This window comes from Vombatus ursinus, unplaced genomic scaffold (genome assembly GCF_900497805.2).
Source record: "Vombatus ursinus unplaced genomic scaffold, bare-nosed wombat genome assembly UNPS02009205.1, whole genome shotgun sequence".
NCBI classification, from domain to species: domain Eukaryota; kingdom Metazoa; phylum Chordata; class Mammalia; order Diprotodontia; family Vombatidae; genus Vombatus; species Vombatus ursinus.
Genome location: NW_020948983.1, coordinates 36711116 through 36733575, shown reverse-complemented (window position 1 = coordinate 36733575; position 22460 = coordinate 36711116). Strand labels below are relative to the sequence as shown.

Here is a 22460-nt window from a genome sequence, read left to right as displayed (position 1 = left end):
CGCACCAAACAAATGAGTCCATTTCAAAGAAGGTGAAAAATTCTCAATTAGCATATCTGCAGCCAAGGAACATGGCCAGAATATTTTCTTGGTTAAACAGTCTTATCAGCTGGACACTGGAAGTCCAGTTAGTGAAAGGCCTATAATTATTTTTTATCCACTATGAAGACAACAGACTGGTTAGAATGAGAAGCAAATTGATTTGTGAACAATGTTTATCCCGTTTTCTTGTCATTGTGCAGACAGCCAATTAATGGCATTAAAGATTAATTAACATGGAAGCTCAGGCACTACCTGCCAAAGTGATGATTAAACTTGGTATTATATGTTTTCTCCCTAGTCAGGCAGGGAAACACGTAGTAATTAAATACTCTGCAGAAGCTTTCAGAGTGGGCACTACTAGTGTCACTGAGTCCTTCCAAGTTATGATGAGAAAGAGCTCCTACAGATGAACATAAATGAAGACTTGGGGCAATAAATGTTTCAGCCCTATTGTGGCACCAGTCAGTGTCATGGATGTCACAGTGTACTTCTGATTCACCACAGAATAAAGAGATGTTGAATAATCCCTTTATTGTCAAACAGGCTAAGTAAGTGTGGACTTCATTAAATCCATAAGAAAATGAGATGAACAATTGGCCTGGATCCTAAAGGATCAACATTCTGTTAATTGCCTTTCATTTGAAATCATCTCCCTTCAGAAGACTATATAGGGACTGCTCCGTTTTTTCTCAAAAAATTAGTGTCCACTTTTGAGGAGGGACAGAGTTAAAGGAGAGAACAGAATAAATGGGGGCCAGGATAGGATGGAGGGAAATGTAGTTAGTCTTTTACAACATGACTATTTTGGAAGTATTTTGCATGACCACATATGTGTAACCTATATCGAATTGCTTGCCTTCTCAGTGAGGGTGGGTGAAGAGAGAGGAAGGCAGAGAATTTGGAACTCAGAGTTTTAAAAGTGAATGATAAAATTGTTTTTACACGCAACTGGGAAATAAGATATATAGGCAATGGGACATCGAAATGGATCCTGCCCTACAGGAAAACAGAAGGGGAAGGGGATAAGAGAAGGGGGTGTGGGTGAAAGGAGGGCAGATTGGGGGAAGGGGTATTCAGAATGCATACTGTCTTGGGGTTGGGGGAGGGGAGAGATGGGGAAAAAATTTGGAAATCAAAATCTTATGGAAGTTAATGTTGAAAACTAAAAAGTAATTAATTAATTAATAAAAAGAGAAAAAATAATCTCAAATAAATAAATGCTAATGGAATGAATGAAAAAAAAATTAGTGTCCAAAAAGTGAAGTACTTCTAAGAATACAAATTATTCCTAATGTGGATTATCTTTCTCTTTTCTCTCTTCCTTCCTTCCTTTCTTTTTTCTTTTCCATTATTTTTCTAGTTTATTCTCATCAGACCTATTACTCAAAGAGTCTGAACTGTTCTTCCCTCATAGTCCTTTTTGTTATAATAAAATAACATGACCGAAACAGTGTGGCATAATAGAAATACACTCTTGGACTGGGAGTCTGGACTCCCAGTGTTTATTCCCAGCTCTGCTACCAAATCAGTGTGACATCTGGCTAGTTACATCCCCTTAAAAGGCTTCAGTTTCATCTTTGGTAAAATTAGGAGGTTTGAGGATATTGTTTCTAATGTCCTTACCAGCTCTAAGTCTATGATTTTCTCATCTAGGCAGTAAAGTTTCCCTTACTATGAAAGTGTTGAATCAGGATCATGTAAGAATGAATTGTCTGGGCTGTTCAAATATCAACATAAAACCTATTCATTCACAGCAATATTGCTATTAAAGACTAATAACCCTGGGGAAAGAAAATGGATGGTGATTTTTTTTAAGTTTCTCCCTGAAAAGATTTCAGAAGAAGAAAAGAGAAGAGGATGATAAGTCTATTACTTTCAGTTACTCATGTTTGATTACAACAATCGTACATGATTGTGTGGTATTCCCATGGATTGCCAACAACCTGGATGTCCCTAAACCCATCAGCTTAAGTTAGCCAAATATGTGAAGCTTGCCATCCTCAAACAGTAACTTTCCTTTTCTTGCCCAAGAACAAACGAACACAAATTCTGCAGTAAGCTTATTAAAGCACCGCGTCATCTTGTTCAGCATGGATAATTATAGGAAGAAGTTAAATATTTATGATGTTCCATCTTATTGCTCAAATGATAAAATTTGCTTTAATTTCTGTTCAGAATAAGAATTGTAATGATGATTTAAAAGGCCACTGGCAGCAGTGCTTGATATTTTTTGATGTAATTATTGCTAAGGTTACTGAGCCATTAGAAGAAGCAGCAGAAAGAAATGGGTTAGAATTTGAAATAGTCTGGAACCTATTGCTATGGTGCAGGAAACAGACTAAAAACAAAGGGATTACATACAAAACGCTAGCTCAAATCAATAGATGACAACCCTTTTCTGGTTCCACAAAAAAAAATTTAAGGAGACCATATTCAAAATCCTTTTGACAACTACAGCTTATGGCTAATATAGAAATATGCTTTGCCTGACTTCACACGTAAAATTTATATCATGTTGCTTGACTTCTCAATGAGTGGGGAAGGGGCAGGAGAAAGGGAGAGAATTTGGAATTCAAAGTTTTTGGGGGTTTTTCTAAATAGGTGTTAAAGACAATTATAGCTTATAAACCTTGTTGGATTGTCACATTTTCAATCTACCTGTTTATCACTACTGCTATGATGTTATTGCAAAAGAAACTTCTTAGAATTTTCTCCATTATGGTAGGAAAACTCGGACCTTTTGGAGTCAATTGCTGGATCCAAAAGGATACTTCAGAAAATCTATACCAAAGATTGAAGTGCTTCCTCACAAGAGCATATGGGTGAATGAGTTAATGTGGTCAGAACATTTATTGCCTGGTGATGACTAACCTTTTAGTGTTTATCTTCTCCTTGTTTAGTTATTTTGTCTTCAGAAGATAGTTTATCTCCATACCTCCTATGCAAGCCCCTGCCAGTTCAGTAGGACCTGCCGGATCTTGTGCTTTTCTGGAATACTCTTCAAGAAACCTTGGTCTCTTCTGCCATGATGAGACTTGAGAGGAGCACTTGGTGAAAGTGACTAGGGAGGGTAAAGGGTGAAGCATCATATGCCAGAGCTGTAAAGAAAGCAGAAATTGAAATTGTTAATCAATTCAAGATATATAAAGAAGTACTATCATGTTTGTAAGCAGAAAGATAGATTCAAATTCTCCTAAAAAGTAATACAAAATCTTATCTTACCTTATCCCTTTCTCCCTACATTTGATGCATAAATCAATTTTCAGGGGCTTCCTCTGCCCTGGCTTGATATCCCAACTAATTAACTTCAACTAATTGCCCCTTTAATAGCAACAATGGTGGCTGGTTCTCTCCAGTCCACCACTAAAAATTTTTTGCCCCAAAGAATCCCATTAATAACAAACAGAAAATATTAATAATGGGCTTTCTGTGTATAAGGTATCTGGCAAAACACTGCAATGTTGAATAAGATCTCAAAGCAGATAAAATATATATTAAAACTACAATAAAAGATGGAATATTATGAAGTATGTGAAAGATATAAATATTGCACTTTGTTTAGAGTACTTTAGTATTATACTTTACTCACAGTACCATGTGAACAAAGCAAAAGGAAAAATTGTTTATTGCTAGGGAATGAGGGAAGTCTCCATAGAGAAAGTGGCATTTGAAAAGATCATGGAAGGATGAATAGGATTTCAATAAATAGATAGGAGGTGGAAGTTATTCCAGAAAGAATAGACAACATGATCAAAACATGAAAATGTGAATGCTCATAAGGTGTTTGGAGAATGGCAAGTAGGTCAGTTGGTTAAAATGTTAAGTGCATGAAAGGGAGCAATAAAGGAAATAAGCAAAAAGGGAGCAAGAGGGAAATAAAAGCAGAAAGTAATAGGAGGTCCTTGAATGCCATGCCAGCAAACAGAATTACAGTCAATTCTATATTTTTTTTGAAATCCCTAATATTCAGAGACTTTATCCTGTAGCCAAGAAAGATACATTTCACTAGTGAATTGTCTTTTGCTATTCAAATCTAGTAGAAGGGAAAGCAATTGTAGTATGGAAAGGATATGTTGGTGGTAGTCAAATATAATCAAGCTAGCTCTTTTTCCCCAAGTCAGGAATTCAAGGTGGGCTGATCTCTTCTCTTTGAAGAAGAGAGTATCAACAGCTCCCTGATACCTAAGGCAGAAAACTGAAACTAGTGGGATTTTAAACTAAATATGGAAGAGAGGTAGTAGCAGCTATAAATAAGGAATTGAGAAAGGGAATTGAGTCAAGAAAGGGAATTGCCTGAATGAGAATGAAGAAAAAAGTGAAAAAGAAAAGTAGGTATTAGAATATGAAAAAAATACAATAATTCAGGAAAGCAGTGTGTCAGATAACAAAGTTCTGTCCAACACCCAAACTACTAGCTACCCTTTTGTGCTAAAAGTCTACAATTAAATTAAAATATAACTTTTGCCTTTAGTATCTTATAACATAACAATTCTCATGCCTACACCAATCTAATTCAACTCAAGAATCATTTATTAAACATGTATTGTGTGCAGAGCACTGTGCTAGGTGTTGTAGCATATAGAGACCAATAAAACAAGGTCCCTCTTCTCACAGAGCTTACAGTGTAGTGAAAGTCAAGGTACAATACAAACGTGCATGAAGAATGTTAATTCAAGATGATATAATAAGTACAAAAGAGAGGTGTAAGCAAAGTGATTTTTAGTTTCTGAGGAGGAAAAATATTGTTATCCAGTTGGCATCATTGAAGAGAACTAAAAAGCATATAAGAAGCTCCCTGTGAGAAAGGGGGCTTGAAATTTCCCATCTCCATAAAGGATCACCAGTTAAAAATTATGTATGCCTTTTGCCAGAGAGTTCTCCCTGAAGTAAAGGGCCTGGATACATTTTGGAGGACTTCTCTGGCTTATTGCCCCACCTGGATAACTAGGAATTTTAGTATTTGACACCTCTATAACCCTCACAAGGGTAGTAGTCAACTCCCTTTACATAGACTCACAAGGATCAATGCTTCATTAATAAAATTTTATTTAAAATTAACATAAACAGATAGAACTAGGAGTAAAGAGAGTAATGACAGACATATTAGGCAACCCTCCACCCAGGGACTTTCGTAACTTCAGTGGCTTGAAGTACTGTTTAGCAATGGATAGTCAGGTGTGCTCCTCCACATCCTTGGACCCCTTCCATGGGCCCTTTGTCCATCTACATAGTGCTATCTCATAGATAGAATTGGAAGGGCCCTAAGAGGTCACCTAGTCCATTCCTTTCATTTCCAGATAAAAAAAAATTGAAGCTAAAGGAGGCTTAATGAATTGCCCGAGGTCAGACAGATAGTACATATCCCTGGCAGGATTCATTAGACTCTAGTCTCAAAGCTCCTTACATTGGACCATAGGTTCCCAAAGTAGGCGATACTGCCCCCTGGGGGGCACTAGAATGATTGGGACAGAAGTTTGGTAGTAGCCTCAGGTACAATTGGGGGGCACTGAATAAAAATAAGGTGGCAGTGGAAGCATAAGGAAAGAAGAGAAGAGAAGAAAATTTGGAAAAACCATTCACACATGTTTCATCTATTGTGTAACAAAGTTAAAGTCATAGTGATTACATTATTTTGAAAATAAACACACAAAATGCAAGTTATAACTCACCAGTGGTCAAGTCTGCCAACAGGTCTCAACAAACAAGAGTTGGCAAACAAGCTTGTCCCACATTCTAGGGAAGTCCAGCATGCATTGGCAGGAATATATGCATGTAATGACTTGTTTACAAGATGATAGTATATGGTTACATGATGCAATATTGCATCATCAAAATTTCAATGCAGAAAAAAACAAATTTACAAGAAATTACTAAATTTAAGATGTCATTTAAAAATGTTTTATATTTTTTAAATGACACAAATTTCAAAAAATAATATTAAAGGGTTAAAGAAAGTAGATTTCCAGGGGGGTACTGAGTAATTTTTTTTTTGAAAAAGGGAGTAGTAGACCAAATAAGTTTGGGAACCTCTGATCTAGACTATATTGGAGTTTTTGTTTTGCTTTGTTTTTAGAATAAATTCCTCCTGGGAATGTACTGAGCCCAAGAGAAAGTGAAAAAGACCCTTTGGGGTTTAGCTGACAAGATTGGATCTGGTCTGTGTGAACCATATTGGGATGCCTTATATCCCAAATCACAAATGCATTACCAATGAAAGGGAACAAAATCCGTACTTACCAGAATGATTCCCAACTGCCTATACAAAATTGTTACTTTGCAAAGTGGATTATCATGGGAAAAACAGCAGTTTATCAAATTATAAGACCATTATTTCTTTTTGTTAAAAAAAAAAAACCTAATATTCCTTCAAGAATTAAGCAAGGGATTCCTCATTCACTCTAGGGGATAGCACAGATATTTACCTAAGGTTAAAAAGCTTTGCTTAATTTTCAACCCAGTCATTTAAGCTAAGTAAAATCACTTTTCAAAAGAGCTAACCTCCTCCTGGCTATCCTCCACATACTGCAATTTTCTCTATGCACTAAAATTTTTCCCTGTTTAAGAGCTGTCTTCTGGCATAGTAATCCCCAATGTAATCTTCTTTAACATGCCTTTTTCCATGAACAAAAATCTTTTTCCAGTCCATTGGGAATGTTTCAAAGAACTCAATTCATTTGAATGGAATGAAAAAGTAACTTTAACAAAAATCATGATTTTCAATGGAACATTTCAAAAACATGAATTAATTAGACCTTACAACATTATTAAATATTAGTAAAATTTCTTCTCCCCCCAAAAAGCTGCAAATTTGAGGGAGATAATCCCATTGAGAGGACTGTATTAAAAAGCTTTAAAAAAAAGTTATGTGCTTAGGGAGGTTAAGTTAATGGAAAGCTATGGAGATATTATAGAATTCTATTTTTTATTTTAAAACTCAATTGGGGGAACTTTTAAAAGAGAATTTATAGTTGAACTAGAGGAAGGAAACACTCCTGACTCTCGTAAGCAGATTACCCACAGAAACAACATTGGGAAGAGTTTGAATACATGGCTATGGCAGTCATACTGAATAGGCTCAGATACTTTCCTTGCTCCATTTAAAGCACTTATTCGACCTAATACCATTCTTTTTTCTATGCTTTGTCTTACTTTCCTGCTATTTCTTCAACTACTGAATAGTATCAGTGTTTGGTTGTATGATCACAAGTCTAGTCTCTTTCCATTACTGTCCTGTATGTACACAAAAGGATTATAGATTCTATGGGGGCAGGGGGAGAAATATCTCAAATTTGTTCTATCCCATACATGCCTCTTCCTAAATTATGAGATGTTTATTAAAAGCTCATAGGATGCCAACTGCTATGCAAAATATATGAAAATTGAGATACGTTTTCTATTCCAAGTGTTTTTACCAAGCAATAGTTGTCCCATTTTCTTCATTTTCCCATTGCAAATCCGAAACTCATGTTTTTCTCCTTCTTGAGCCTTAGGAACTCCCCTCAATTTATTCCAGAATGATCATGTTGCCTATATCTAATGGAAGGTTTGCAAATGTCTATCAACACCTGTATGTGTGTGTAATCGGGATCAGGTGCTTAGTTTTCTTTAGTTATTCTCTTTTCCATCTGTTCAGTACCTTACTCCTCATCTATCATCGTCAAGAAATTGATCCCAGACTTAGATGAATTTCTCTAACCTCTTCCCTGTGACTGGCAGACACAGAGCAACTAGTTACCTCTCTGGTGTTTGTTTAGTTGTCCTTTCACAGCATGATTGCTGTGCTCTTTTTTAGCCAAATTGAATATGATAATAATTTGGGTTTTAAATAACATGGAAAGGAAATTACTCACAAATGATTGCTTAGGGGAGCTATTGTGTGTCTATTGCTGTATAGAGTTGTGTCAGTGAACTGTTTAAGAATCATAAGATCCAGCCAAAAAAAAGGAACCAGGCTTAAAAAACTTAACTTGCGACAGTTTTGTTGATTTGTGCAAAATAAATAGAGATGGCATTTAAGAGAAAGGAAATTTATGCCTAGTCATGATCAAGAAGTGTGTGATATTTTTTTTTAATTCAGATTTGGGAGAAGGGCAGGGATTTGATTACTATAGAATTAGTTCTGGGGTATAATAAGGATTCATTATTATAGTTACCAATATGTTGTCCTTAGAAGAAAAGAGTATGAGTAGATCCATTGTGATGCCCACCCAACATGGTAGAGCAAAAGTCAGACATCATGGGTAGAAAGTACACTGGTCTAAGTGTGCAGAAGTTGCTTAACACAAATTATAATTTCACCATTAATCACTGCTCCCCTTCATAGGGTATTTCCCTAATCTCTTTTGTATTTACCTTCCCCATTCTTAGGAACACCTTTTCATTTACCCCCTTGACTGCCACAATCTGTCTCTACTATATGTCATACTATACCATTCATAGGCTCATAGGACCAAAGACTTAAAACTGGAAGGGACTCTGAGGTCATTTAGCCCAATATCCTCATTTTACAGAAGAAGAAACCGAGGCCTACAGAGGTTAAATGACTTGCCCAAGATCTTAGAGGTAGAAAGTAGCTGAGCCAAGATTCACCCACACTTCTCTTGACACCAAATAAGAAAAAAAAAGTTTTCCACTACTTACATGTCATTAAAAAATTCCTTGCACATGTAAAGCTCACTAAAGTTGATCAACTTCAGGGTTCCATTCTTGGCAAAAATCAGCCAAGAAGTAATTCCTCAACATCTCTAGTAGATGATTCAAGCACAGTAAATGTTGTGGTTGTGCACCTTTATTTTTGATCCTGGAATTATGCAAATGTGTGTAAATTAGTTGTTGCCTCTAGGCTTCTGGCACATTGCCAATCTATAGCCTGCAGGGTTTCCATGCTTAGAGATACCCCCAGCATAAACATTATAGAGGATGTGTATCAAATTACCTCAGCACAACCTGTTCTAAAACCAGTGTATCCCCACCAGAAGCTGCGAAAGCCCACCAGCAGCTCAATTTATATGCAGAGTCTAATAGATCGCAGAGAGACTTGGGAGTCAAGCCCATAATGTCCATTCCCAAGCTAGTCAGTCTCTGGTAGGCTTTTACATCAGGAATGTGCTAATTCCTTGTGGTAAGTGGAAGGTCTCCTTTTCTGTAAAGTGAGAATAGTATCTTCAAAACCTCAAGAGTATATAAGGGGTCTTATTTAGCATTCATAAAAGACTTTGAGACCCTTGAGGAAATAGTTTAAACAGCTTTAAAGCACTGATCTCCTTAACACTGAATATTTTAATTTTGTGATTATTGGCTATAAAAAGACTTGACTACTGTAGGGGTTTTACAGCTTTAAATTGTTTATTTTTAGTTAGGAAAAAATGTATTTTTTTATTCTCACTACTATTTTATGCTTGTATGGTAATAATATAAACTGGCATATTTCTTTCTCATTGAGCATCTTTAAAGAAAATGGGAGAACAACATGTTTACAGTTTCTCTGTTAAGGTTTTTGGGTTTTTGGGGGGCTTTTTTGCTACAGTCCTAATTTATTTGTTGGATAATTTATTAGGCAATATCAACATTGTGCAACCCATGTTATCTCTTAGGGGTAGAAATCAAATACTCCCTTGTCACTAGGAGGGATGGCTTAATTAGAATTTATAACATCTTTAGCATGAGGGATCATAAATACCTGCCCTAACTGCCAATATTAAAAATAGATCAAGTTTAACCCAAATCACTGCAAGCTACTACTATAGTAGTCTGTGATTTCCATAAGCTTACAAAAATCCATTACTTTCTTCTACTGTAAAATGAGGGAGTTGAGCAGGATGACCTTTGAAATCCTTTCCAGCTCTGGATCTCTGATCCTGGGATCCTAATTTCCAGATTGCTAAGGTGCCTTCCAGATGTCCTGTGTGACTCCCCAGTCTAATAATAACAACTCACATTGACAGTTTACAAGTCATTGTTCTTAGAATGAATCTGCAAAGTGACTCCTGACAACACTGTGAGATAGCTACTTCATTCCCACTTTATGGATAAAGTTTATCTGTGGAAATGACAATAAAGAAAATGCATTACTATCTACTTTGCTACTGCACCCTAAAGTGGTGGAACTTTTTATTTACCTTGCAGCTGAATGAACACTCCACCTATTAGAATGTGAGCTCCCAGAGATCAAGGACTATCTTGGTTTTTTATTTGTATCACTAATGCTAAGCACAGCATTTTGTATATGGTAAATGTTTAACCTATTCTTTTTAATTCACTCACTCCTTCATTCATGATGATCACACTGAAGCACAGGTGGGTTTAATGACTTGCCCATGGTCACCCAATTTGTAGATGAAACACACAGGATTTGAACCCCATTCTCCTGGTCCAGTGCTATTCTAAAATGAGCACAGCTACGAGAATGTGTTGGACATCACCATGAAGCAACATTAAAGTAAAAAAGTTCTTTTCAAATGGCCAATTAATGCCAGTTTATAAAACAATTCTGCCTTCCAGCCTTTGGGGGAGGGGAGGGAGGCTTTAGAGCCAAACTGAAACTTTAGAGGATACTTTTCGAAATCTGTAGTTAAATTGCTCTATGGAAGACTTCTATTACCCCTTTCTCCTTTAACCTTGGCTGGTTCACCCACTGCTTTTTTGGGACTTCTTATCACTTGGCTATGCAATCTTCCAGGTCAAAATCTTGATGACTGAGAAAAATTAGACACCTCAAAGATTTCTTATAAAATTTCCCATGCATTGGCTCTGAATGGATTATTGAATAGCCTACCAAAAGAGCTAATCATTTGAATTTTTAAACTAAGCTATGCAGTAACACTAAGAAGATAATGGGGATGATCCAGCTTCCCTCCTAAAAATTTTTTTTCCTTTTCTTCTTTGTGTTTCATTCTATAAATGAATAAATGAAAGAGCATTTATTAAGCACTATGTACAAATCACTGTGCTAAGTGTTAAAGATATAAATAGAAAAGCAAGACAGTCCCTACCCTATGAGAGCTCACATTCTAATGGGTGTGTATCATAGAGATGGGGGAAAAACAATACAGAACACAACATTCTAAGCAAAGATGCTGATTGTTCACATTTTAGTAATAGGTGGCTTCACTAAGCTACTATAGCTGTTCAATGTATAGTTATGCTGTTATAAAATGTCAGGGGGAACTAATCAGGCAGATGAGGCAGAGCTTAGTAAGCTTTCATCCAAATGTCTGGTTAGAGAAACTCTTGGTCCTGTGGCTTTATTTTTAAGAAATGAGTATGCTATTTAAAATTGTATTTGTATAGGGGAAGGGTAGAAACATTTTCTTCTGTGTTGAGTTTGGGTTTAATAACAACGACCCAGTAAGGATAAAAGCTGGGTCTTTAAAAGAGAAAAGTGTACCTTTAAGAGAGAGAAAGGGACACCTATTTCTAGGTAGTAGAACAAGAATCAAATATAAATGCCTGGAAGAGGAGGAGTCTCTTCATAGTACAATGTACTGTGAGAGTACCACTCTTTTCATAGTATAATGAAATCCAGATAAAAAGATAATCTGTTGACTAAAAGAAAACCACTCCTGAAAAAGTTTTATTTGGACCTTATCTGGTCAAGAACTCAGTACTATCTGTCAGTGGATAGTTTTAGAAGGTTTAGAAGGTTTAGAATGATTTGTTGTTGTTGTTGTTGTTATTGTTGCTTAACCAGACTTGTGAATGGATTAGTATATGGAATGCGGAAACTTCTTCCATTGATGTCTATTGGAAACCCATTTGGTTTTCATCTTCTCATTGTTACCTCAGAAGCTATGTGACTTGTCCATGGTCACACAGTTATTATGGATCAAATGAAGGACTTGAAGACAACATTGACTTTGAGTCCACCGCTAAGGTCCCTTCTAACTCTAAGTCTTTGATTTCATGAACCAGGTGTTTCTGACTTCAAGGCCAATCCTCTTTTCAATGCATCACACAGTTTCTCTTACAGATTTTTTGAAGTGCCTCGTAGTGTTCCATCCCTCTCAATTGGAGCTTATTTTTTGTCCTCTGATTCCAAATCTTGTATTATTTCCACCAGGACCTTGGGACCACTGTGCATGGAAGAAGAGTACCGAGTTGTGCAGTAAATGGGTATCCTAGGTATGTGGATATGATCCCCCAAAGTAATATTCATGCCACTGACTGCTGGCTTTGGAGTCAGGAAGACTTGGTTTTAAATCTCACCTCAGACTTCATCTAGCTATGAGGCCTTGGGCAAGTCACTTAACCTCTTCAAGACAGTTTCCTCATCTATAAAAGAGTAAGACAATAAATGAGTCAAGAAGCATATATTAAGTGTCCACTATATGCTAGGCTCTGTGTTAAGCACTAAGAACACAAAGAAAAACCAAAGATATTCCCTGCCCTCAAGGAGCTCACCATCTAACGGGGAAAGACAACACATAAAAAGAAGCTGAAAAAGGGAGAGGGTGAAATTGAGGCTGGTTGGATGGGAAATTATGAGGTGGCTGCTCTGGACACCCTCCTCTCTGGTGTCTACCTTTTGTTGTCTCCAATCAGAGGAAGAAAGGGAAGGGCCCCAGGGGCAGGGACTACTGAGGGGGTATGAGTTACAGAGCAGATGTAATTAAAGAGGACTGGGAAAGGCTTCTTGGAAAAGGTAGCATTTTGTCAGGATTTGAAAGAAGCATAGAAAAAGAGAGAATTGCAGGCATGGAGGAACAGAGGCAGTCAGTGAAAATACCTGGAATCAGGAGTTACAGTATCTTGTTCAACAACCAGTATCACTAGATCACAGAATGCATGGTAATAAATAAGGAATAAGGAGATACAGAAAGATAGGAGGGGGCCAGGTTATGAAAGACTTTGTTCACCAAACATAGAATTTTATGTTTAATCAGAAGGTGATAGGGAGCCAGTGGAATTTATTGAAAGGAAGTGATATGGTCAAACCTGAGCTTTAGCAGTAGGCCATTGCAATAACCCAGGCATGAGGTAATGAGGGTCTGTATCAAGGTGGTGGCAGTGGCAAAGGAGAGAAAGAAGCTAAAATGGAAGATGTTAAGAAGGTAAAATTAATAATATTTGGCAACAGATTAGATATGGAGGGAGGTGAAAGAAAGTGAGAATGTTGAGGATGACACCTAGATTATGAGCCTATGTGACTTGCAAGATAGAGGTATCTTGGACAGTAATGGATAAGTTTAGAAGGAGGAGTGTTGGAGGGAAAGATGAGTTGAGTTTTGGAGATGTTGAATTTAAGATATTTATGGAACATCTAGTACAAAAGGTTTAATGAACAGTTAGATATGTAAGTCTGGATGTTAGGAGAGAGGTTAGCAAACCTTGAACAAGCAAATTTGAGAATCATCAGCATAGGGATGGTGGTTGAATGCATAGGGGTTGATGAGATCACCAGACAAAATAGTATGGAAAAAATAGAAGAGGGCCCAAGACAAAGCCTTAGGGGAACATTCTTCGTTATTATTGAGTGACCTATATGAAGATCCTACAAAAGACACGGAGAAACAGAAGATGGGTAGGAGGAGAACAAGAGGAGAGCAGCACCATGAAAATTCAGAGAAAAGAGAGTGTCCAGGAGGAAAAATTATCAAAAGTGTCCAAGGCTGCAGAGACAACAGGAAAGACAACAATGGAGGAAAGGTCATTAGATTTGTCAATTAATCATTGTTAACTTTGAAGGAAACAGTTTTGGTTGAATGATAAGTTTTGGAGCCATCAATTATAGATGGCTTTCTCAAGGAGATTAGCCACAAAATGAAGGAAACATATGTGACAACATATAATGGGAATTAAGTGAGGGTATTTTGGGGATGGGAGAGATATGCACATGTTTGTAGGCAATAAATAGTCAGCTGGTAGACAGGTAGAAAATGAAGCTAAGTGAGAGAGTAGAAGCAATAGGAGGCAATCTGTTGGAAAAGAGAGAATGAATGGGATGACTAGTATAGATAGAGGGGTTTGTCTTGGCAAGAAGAGCCATTTCTTCATGTAAGATAGGGGTAAAGGAAGTAATAGTGGTAAAAGGCATCTAAAGAATGTGAGATCAAGAGGAGGGGAGAGAGAACTCCCTGCAAATGATCTCATTTTTTTCAGTGAAATTTAAGGCAAGGTTCTTAGCTGAGAGGGTGGAGTGAGGGGAAGTCATGGGAAGATTGAGGAGGGATGAATAGATTTGGAAAAGCTGCTGTGGTGAATGGGATAGCAAATCAATTAAAGAGATACAAAAGAGTTGGCTTACTACAATGAGGGCTTAGATGAAATTATGTAATTTAGTTTTGTAGTGGACCCAGTCATCACAATATCATGATTTTCTCAAGCTTTGTTCAGCAGCACATGAGTTAGAGGGAAGGCAGGGGATAAATCTCAGACTGAGGCTTGGCAGAGCAAGATTACCAATAGGATAAGAGAGTAGACTAGGGAATAGAGAGAAGAAGACATCCATCCTATAGGTGAACTGGTTCATCAAGTAGTCAAGATGGGGAAAGGGGAAGAATGTAAATAGTGCAGAAATGATAGCATAGAAAAGAACTGAGGGCTTAAGGGACTGAAGATCATAGTAAGGATAAAGAACAGGATTAAGGGGTGCAAGGCAGAGGGAGAGGTATAATGGTGACAGATTGTTATCAAATTAGTAGATTTCAGAGTTCATGAACATGGAAGTGGTGGATTCATGGTTGATGGCAAAACCAAGGGTATTACTATAAGTGTAACTGAGGTAAGGTAGAGGGGTAGGTCATGCGAAATTAGTAAACTGAGGAACTGGGAAGTTAGGGTGTTTGAGGGAATGTCATTGAATAGGTTGAAGTCTCCTAGTGTGAGAGAAGGAGGTGTGGAGGAGAGAATGAGACTCTGAGCCAGACCGAAATCACTGACGAAAGAAGAGGAGTATTCTGAAGATCAATAACAGCAATTACTATAATTTTCATTGGGTCATACATATGGATTGAATAAGCCTAGAAGAAGTTCCTGAATGATGGTGGTAGAGGGAACATCTGGAAGTGCCAATGAGAAAAAAGGAGTATTCCAACTCCCCCATGCAGACCAGTGAGTCAGGGGATTGAGTGAAAGTGCACCCAGTACTAGAAAAGGGAGTCCATAAAGTGTCTGTCATCGGGAGGGAGCTAGAGCTGAGAACCAAAAGATGGAAGGAGTGAGAAAGTAAAAGATTTAAGATGAAAACAAGTTTGTGACCTGTGGAACAGGCATCCTAGAAAACAATGGAAAGGGTAGGTAGCTTTTAGTAAGAGACATTGGTGGAGGAGGGGGGAGGTTGAGTGAGGTGAATGGGAGTAAGGGATTAGCCATTGGGTGATGGAAAATAGGATTTGAATGATAATAGTGGGAGTTCAGAATCACTGGGATAGGGAAGTTATGACCAGGGTGGGAGTTTGTTCATCACTGAGGAAAATTAAGGTAGATTATTAAAATCCCTAGGGGTTTGACCTCACAGTAGAGACCTCTTCAGGAAGTAATAATCAAGTTGGAAAGGGGATCAGTAAGGGAAGCTGATGAAATGTCATTTCTCCCCTTTCTCTGAAGGCAGAAGGAGGCCAGACAAAGAAGACCAGCCTGAAATGGAATGAGTAATGGTAACTCCTCCCTCACAGTGTTGTGAACAAATGAGATAATGTATGAAAAGTATTCTGCAGACCTTGAGGGACAATTTAAGTGACGGTCATCATCATCATCTTCATCATCATCATCGCCAATATCTCAAGGGTTATACACCATGGGAACTAAAAAGCATTCTTTCATTTCTTAATTGATTTGATTTGATTATATTTTTTATTTACATAGTATCTTAGTTGTTATCTCCTTTATAAAAATAATGGTATATATCGTAACAGCATGAAGGATTCAAAATTGGTTTTTAAAATACATGGAAATGAGTTTGCTCAGAAGCTAGAGATCACAGAGGTAGAAGAGATAACTAAGCCAAAATGAAGCCCGTTTTTTAGCTAAGATAACTGGTTCAAAGTGTGTATAATCTAGATGCCAGACTTACCTTCATTTTTCTTTCATAACTGTCATATTTCTAAGTACACCAGGATGTCTCACACACAAATTAAACAAGAAAATGGAGGTCATAATTAAAGTGAATAGACTGAGAGAAAAGCCTGTTAACTAAATTCCAATTTGCATACTATTATGCATGGCATTCAGGCTTGAGAAAGAACAATGGACATAATTGGAGGATTATACTAAGGCTTGAATTTCATATGGATCATTTGATAGTCTATTTGGGCTGCTAGCAAGTCATGTTGCATCAGATCAAATCCTGATTTCATCCCTGAATTGCTTAAAAAAAAAAAAACCTATTGTTACCCCCTCTCCTCTTGCTTCTTCATTACAGGGATATAATCTCTGGAAGTGGCCCCGAGAGCTTGATGCCTCACTGCCTGTGTGCCTGTATTTTATATCATTCCATTGTTACAGAACAGTACCTGTTAATAGGAAAATAATGGAAATATGCAAATTAAATTTACCTGATAAGGCAGGAAACACTATTTTCACCCAACTGCAGAATTACTAATAGACACACTGTGGAAATGGAAAAACCTCCATTGAGGAAATTCATGAAACATGCTCTTGAGACTACAGAAATTGTCCTTCTGCCCTGAGAAATAAGCATAATGGAATTTTTCTCACTGTTTACAGACATCTGAGTGTGGAGAGCTGAAAGGGCCAGGGGAGGGCCAAGTTTAAAAATGTGTAAATTAAACTATAAAATAAAACAGGCAGTACACTGTGAGGTGATTATAGAAAGCCCTGGCGGCATTATAAAAACATGAGGGCAAAGTCTGAACAACTTCAGATGTCCACAAAGGAGCAGAATGTTGCTGAAATTCACAGGGGGTAAGAGCTGAGGTGACTTAGTCCTGGAACCAAATGGAATAAAGAGAAGAATTGGATATTTTAAAACAGCATTCAATTCCTTAGGTATATTTCCCAGCCTCTCCTGGGTTTTACTAACAGGGTATGACATCATAGCAGGTTATCCAATCTGCTGAGCTTTCTAAAGGCTTTTTCGAAAAAGTCATCTAAAATCATATGAAGCTGAAAGTTCAAAAATAGATTGCAAAACTCCTTTTTCTTCATGGTTAGGAAGATGAATTAAAGTAGCCAGGCAAATAGATTCATTCCCATTCCTCATGCATCCCACTTTCTATACAATCTTACCTGCCAAAATGCATCCAGCTGGTAAAAAAAAAAAGTGCACATTCAAATCTGGTCCCCCATTTCTACTATTGTCAATGCCATCAACTCCTCTCCTCTCCTCTCTTGTCAGTACTCTCCTATTATGTGCTCTCTCATTCTCTCTCTCTCTGTCTCTCTCTCTCTCTCTCTGTCTATCTCTCCACACCTCTCTTATATGTGTGTATATGTATTTGTGTGTGTATGTATGTAATGTATATATGTATATATGATTAAACCTACAGAATATATACATCTGCCTGTCAGTAACTACAGAAAGTTAGTTGCAGAAGCACTGAAAGGCCCAAAGGTTGTAGCAGCAGAGTGGCTGTGAGCGGAGGGCCTCTCGAGTTATATAAGGAGGTCCAATGGTAGTTCTGAGAGTCTGGAATGTGTAGAGACAGGGCAAATGGTTAGGCCTGGAAGACCTTAGGAGATGTGGACAGGGCAAAAAGCTGGAATTTAATAGAACTATCATGAATGAATATGTTCTCGCAAAATATTGGAGAAAAAAATGTAAAAACATTCCTGGAGCTTGAGTATAAAATGTGATGGCCAATGCCAAGGTAAAAAAACTATAGGAAGAAAGGAAGCACTATCAAGTAATGCTCCTAGAGATGCTAAGCACCACCATGGCAGAAGTGAATTGAGAAAGACATCCAGGACCTGGGGAAAGTCAATAATAATAATAATAGCTAGCATTTATATGAGGGCAGCTAGGTCGCACAGTGGATAGAGCACCAGGCCTGAAGTCAGGAAAACTCATTTTCCTGAGTTCAAATCCTGCCTCAGACACTTACTAGCTGTGTGAACCTGAACAAGTCACTTCACCCTGTTTGCCTTAGTTTCGCGTCTGTAAAATGAGCTAGAGAAGGAAATGGCAAACCACTCCAGTATCTTTGCCAAGAAAAGCCCAAATGAGATCACAAAGAGTCAGACGTGACTAAAACAACTGAACAACAATAGCATTTATATACTACCCACTATGTGCCAGAGAATATGCTAAGTGCTTTACTAATATTATCTTATTTGGTTCTCACAACAACCCTGGAAGGTAAGTGGTATTATTTTCCCCATTTCAGCAATGAGAAAACTGAGGCAGACAGAGGTTAAGTGACTTGCCCAGGGTCATAAAACTAGTAAGTGTCTGAGGCTGGATTTGAACTCAGATCTTCCCAAGTTAATTCCTAATTAATAATAATGATAATAATAATAGCTAACATTTATATAGTATTTATTATGTGCCAGGGACTTTGTTAAGCACTTTAGAGTTACCTTTTCACAATAACCCTGAGAGGTAGCTGTTATCATTATCCCCATTTTATAAATGAGGACCTGAGACAAATGGAGATGGAGTCACTTTTCCAGAATTACATGCCTCTCAAGTGTCTGAGCCTGCACTTGAACCCATGTCTTCCTGAGCTAATTCCTAATTAAAAGATTAAATCAACATCTAGTTGGTATCAACAGTAGAACACATGAATACCACAACACCCAATGGAAGGCAACAAAAAAAGAGACACACCAAACAGAATTCATGACGGAAACAGTTTCTAAAAGTTCATGTAAGGAAAGGAGCTGCTCATTAAATTCTAGCCCTGAGGGTCCCCAGATGCAATCTTTCCACCCATCTACTCTTACATTCTCCTGGCAAGCCGTCTACAAAACTCCCACCATTGTAACTGATTCCTGTCCTTCTGTTGACCCTCTACTTTCATATCAAATACAATTAATCAAAACAAGCATTTATTAAGAGCTTACTACATGCCAGGCTTTGTGTTGGGTACTGACAGTAGGAATCCAAAGAAGGAACCAGTCCATATTCTCAGCGAACTTATATCTTAACCAGAGCTGGAGGCCTCAGGTTCCCCAGCCCTGTGACCTAAACCATGGACTCACTCTCACTATTGATGCTGCTGCTCCTGCTTCCTGACACATCACTCAAGAAAGCCTCAAGCCACTTAAAAAATCACACTATACTAGCAGTGTTTTGGCTATTTGTTTAAACTCCTAAATATTCCCAGATAGAAGTATGGTCATTCCCTACCCTTCCAAGCCTCCTTGATAATGTTTGGTTTGGGGGGGGGGGGAGAAATCTTCCCATGCAAGGAAGAATATCTAAATCTGTCTTTCCCTCTCAGTCCTCCAGAGTCCTAAGTATCTAACAGAATTCTCTTTCTATCATGTTATGCTGCCTCTCGCTCACAGACGTATTGCCTCATCTTGTCACCCCTCTAGAAGTGCTACTGATTACCAGGGTATTGTAGAATTCTTCCACAGGTCAATACTACCTGACCACCTTAAACCTCATTATTCATACCTTTTTATTTTTCTTAACATTCTACCTAGGATGTGCAGGAACATGATGGTACACAGATACCTAAATGGGCAGAAAGTACCTTGATAACATGGAGACAGTGATATAAAAGCCAGAATGGGCTGTTTCCCAGTCCCATCCCAGTGACATCCAAAGGGGAGAGGCAGACCCAATAAAACTCTTCCAAAACACATCCCTGCTCATTTTCATTCTATAAGGGCACAATTACCATGAAGGGGGAAAAATAAGAAAGAAGAAATCCCTATTCATGACCACAGGGGCCCTAAGCATGGATGTATCCTAATGACATAGCTGGATGTACCCTGGATCTGCCGGATGATAGCATCTCCTTAAATAATTACATTTGTCTGAAGGAGAGTCTGATTTTGTGGATAATAATCATTCAAACAGGATGCCTAAAGTCTTTAATACTGGTTGCAATGATCATTTCTTTGGTCATCTTTGGCTCCTGGACTTCTCTCTGCAGAAACTAGAGAACAGCAGGATGAAAACAATAAGGACAATAGACACTAATTACCCTCCTGATTTTAACTTGGAGATAAATGTTTGTGAAAGTTAATAGGCTGAGTCTGGTCACTATCACAGAATCACAGAACCTCAAAGTCTGAAGGGACATCCCAGGCCATCTAGTTCCTTCCATAGTAGAAAAAGGATCTCCTTGACAGCATCCCAGGTGACTGATCATCCAGCCTTTGCATGAAGACCTCCAAGAACGGGAAATCCATGACCTCCTAAGTTTACTCAATCAGTCATTAGGTGACTTGAATGAGTTACAAGTTTTGCCTTCCAACAAACTTAAATTCGACTCTTCACAATTTATACCGAACCACTGCAGTGAGATCACAGATTCATTTTACCTTCATTCTTATTTATCAGCACTTCGTTAAGTCATTTTTGTTCTTCTTTTTCCAATTCAAAGATCATTCTCCCTGGAAGGGAAGCATTCAAATAGTTCAATCAATTTGTGTTCCCTCCAATATGGTTATTCCCACCAAAGATGTAGATCACAAGCCATCCTTGCCTGTCCACTCCGTGTGATTCTTGTCCATGTCCCCCAAGAGTTCAAAAGAGGAAGACCACCCAAAATGCCAGGGGACCTCTTTGAGTTCTTAGGACATTTTGCAAATAACAATGGTAACTCTCTTCCCTCTTGCTGCCTGCCTGTATAGAGAACCGGTCCTGAAGGCAAGAAGGATTGGTTAAAATTCCATCTCTGATACATCTAGGATGTGTGATCCTGGGAAAGTAAGATACTTTCCTTTTGCTGTCCCAAGTGACTCTTAAGGCTATAAATTTCAGACCAGCTGCTGACCTACAATAGTAGAAGTTCCTTCAACAAGTAGTTCTCAATTTTTTTGTTCTCAGAGCTCTTTTATACTCTTAAAAATTATTGAAGACCTCCTAAAGATCTTTTTTATTTATGTGGCTTATATCTATCAATTTTATCATGTTTGAAATTAAAATGTCTAAATATTATTATGAAAATAATTTTGACCTTGTGGTTTCCTTGAGGGAGTCTTTGATGATGCTTTGAAAAGAACTGCTGCCTTATACCACTGAAGTTATGGGTTCACATACAGAAAGAGAGAGAGAGAGAGAGAGATTCAGTGATGTGTTTTCTTGAAAAAAATTGTTTCTACTTCTATCATATCGCTATCTGAATGCCTAGTGTTCCTGCAATCAAATTTCAGTATAGGTGATGGAATAGAGAAATGAATTTGGAGTTAAGAAAGACCCAAGTTCAAATCCTGCTTGCTAGCTGTATGATACTGGGAAAATCATTTAACTTATCTCATTCTCAGTTATCCCATTTGTAAAACAGGGATAATAACTATCTCATAGGATTGCTGTAAGGTGTGTATATATAGGTGTATGTATGTGTGTATGTATAAAATATATAACTTTAAATCATTATATAACTGTTAGCTATTGGTATTATTATCATTAAATAAAAAAACTGTTCTTCCACAAGTGGAATAAGTATGATTCAAATGTCATCAAAGAAGATAAAATAGTTGTATCTAATCATCCCCAGTCCTGGGTTATACTCCTGAGGCTAACAATGAGACCAATTAGCATTAGTCTGGACCACAGTGAGGTATGACCAATGGAACACTGTGAAGGGACAGGGGAAAGTATGAAAGAATGGTCACAATATTATACAGAGCTATATCTATCCATTTTGGCACCTGAGTCAAGTAGTATTAATGAATGTTAAGGAGATCCTGTGACATCATGAACCTATTGGTGAGAAAACTACTACCTAAGAAGGAGTTCCCACAGCTTATAGAGACATTATAGGAGCATGGAAACATCATGCTCTCTAAGAGCTTCCTAGTTAAACTAATTATTCTTGCTAATTTTCTAGCCACTGAATAAGTTTATGAATTTGTCTAAATGTAAGTGCCATATCCTTTAAAATTATGCAATCTTTCAAAATCATCATTTTAAATTTTGTCTCTATAAACTTCATAGTCCGAGGACAAATCTCTACTTACCCTGTCCTAGTTATAGTTCTAATACTATGTCTCAGATAATTGGAGATCACAGGAAATACTGAACTTCTCTAATTAAGGGCCATGAGGAGAAATAGGGAACCTTTTTCAGCTCAGTGAAGAGGTGACTTTACTATCACCAGCTCTGAAAAAAAACAAAAGTCATCCTAGACCTGATGATGGGTGCACCCAGGCAGTCAGCTCTAAATGTAATTCATCCACTCCTTGTTTCTCTCGTACCTGATTATCTATTCTGACACTTCTGAAATAGAATGCACCCCTCTCCTGGCACCTTTTTCATGGCTCCACTGGGTAATCTTGATTGCTGCTTGATTGCTGGTTAAATGGTTTTAGACTTTTAAAATTCCTGAACAGGTGTGTTTCTC

At 37.7% G+C, this 22460-nt stretch overlaps 1 long non-coding RNA gene across 1 annotated transcript in view; it reads left to right on the top strand.

Moving 5' to 3' along the window:
* Window positions 1-15808, top strand: part of LOC114035397 — a 33203-nt gene extending 17395 nt beyond the window's left edge. The window contains exons 2-3 of the long non-coding RNA XR_003568219.1: window positions 12101-12162; window positions 15586-15808. This is a non-coding gene — a long non-coding RNA (uncharacterized LOC114035397). The remainder of the gene's footprint in view (window positions 1-12100; window positions 12163-15585) is intronic.
* The last annotated feature ends 6652 nt before the right edge of the window (window positions 15809-22460 follow it).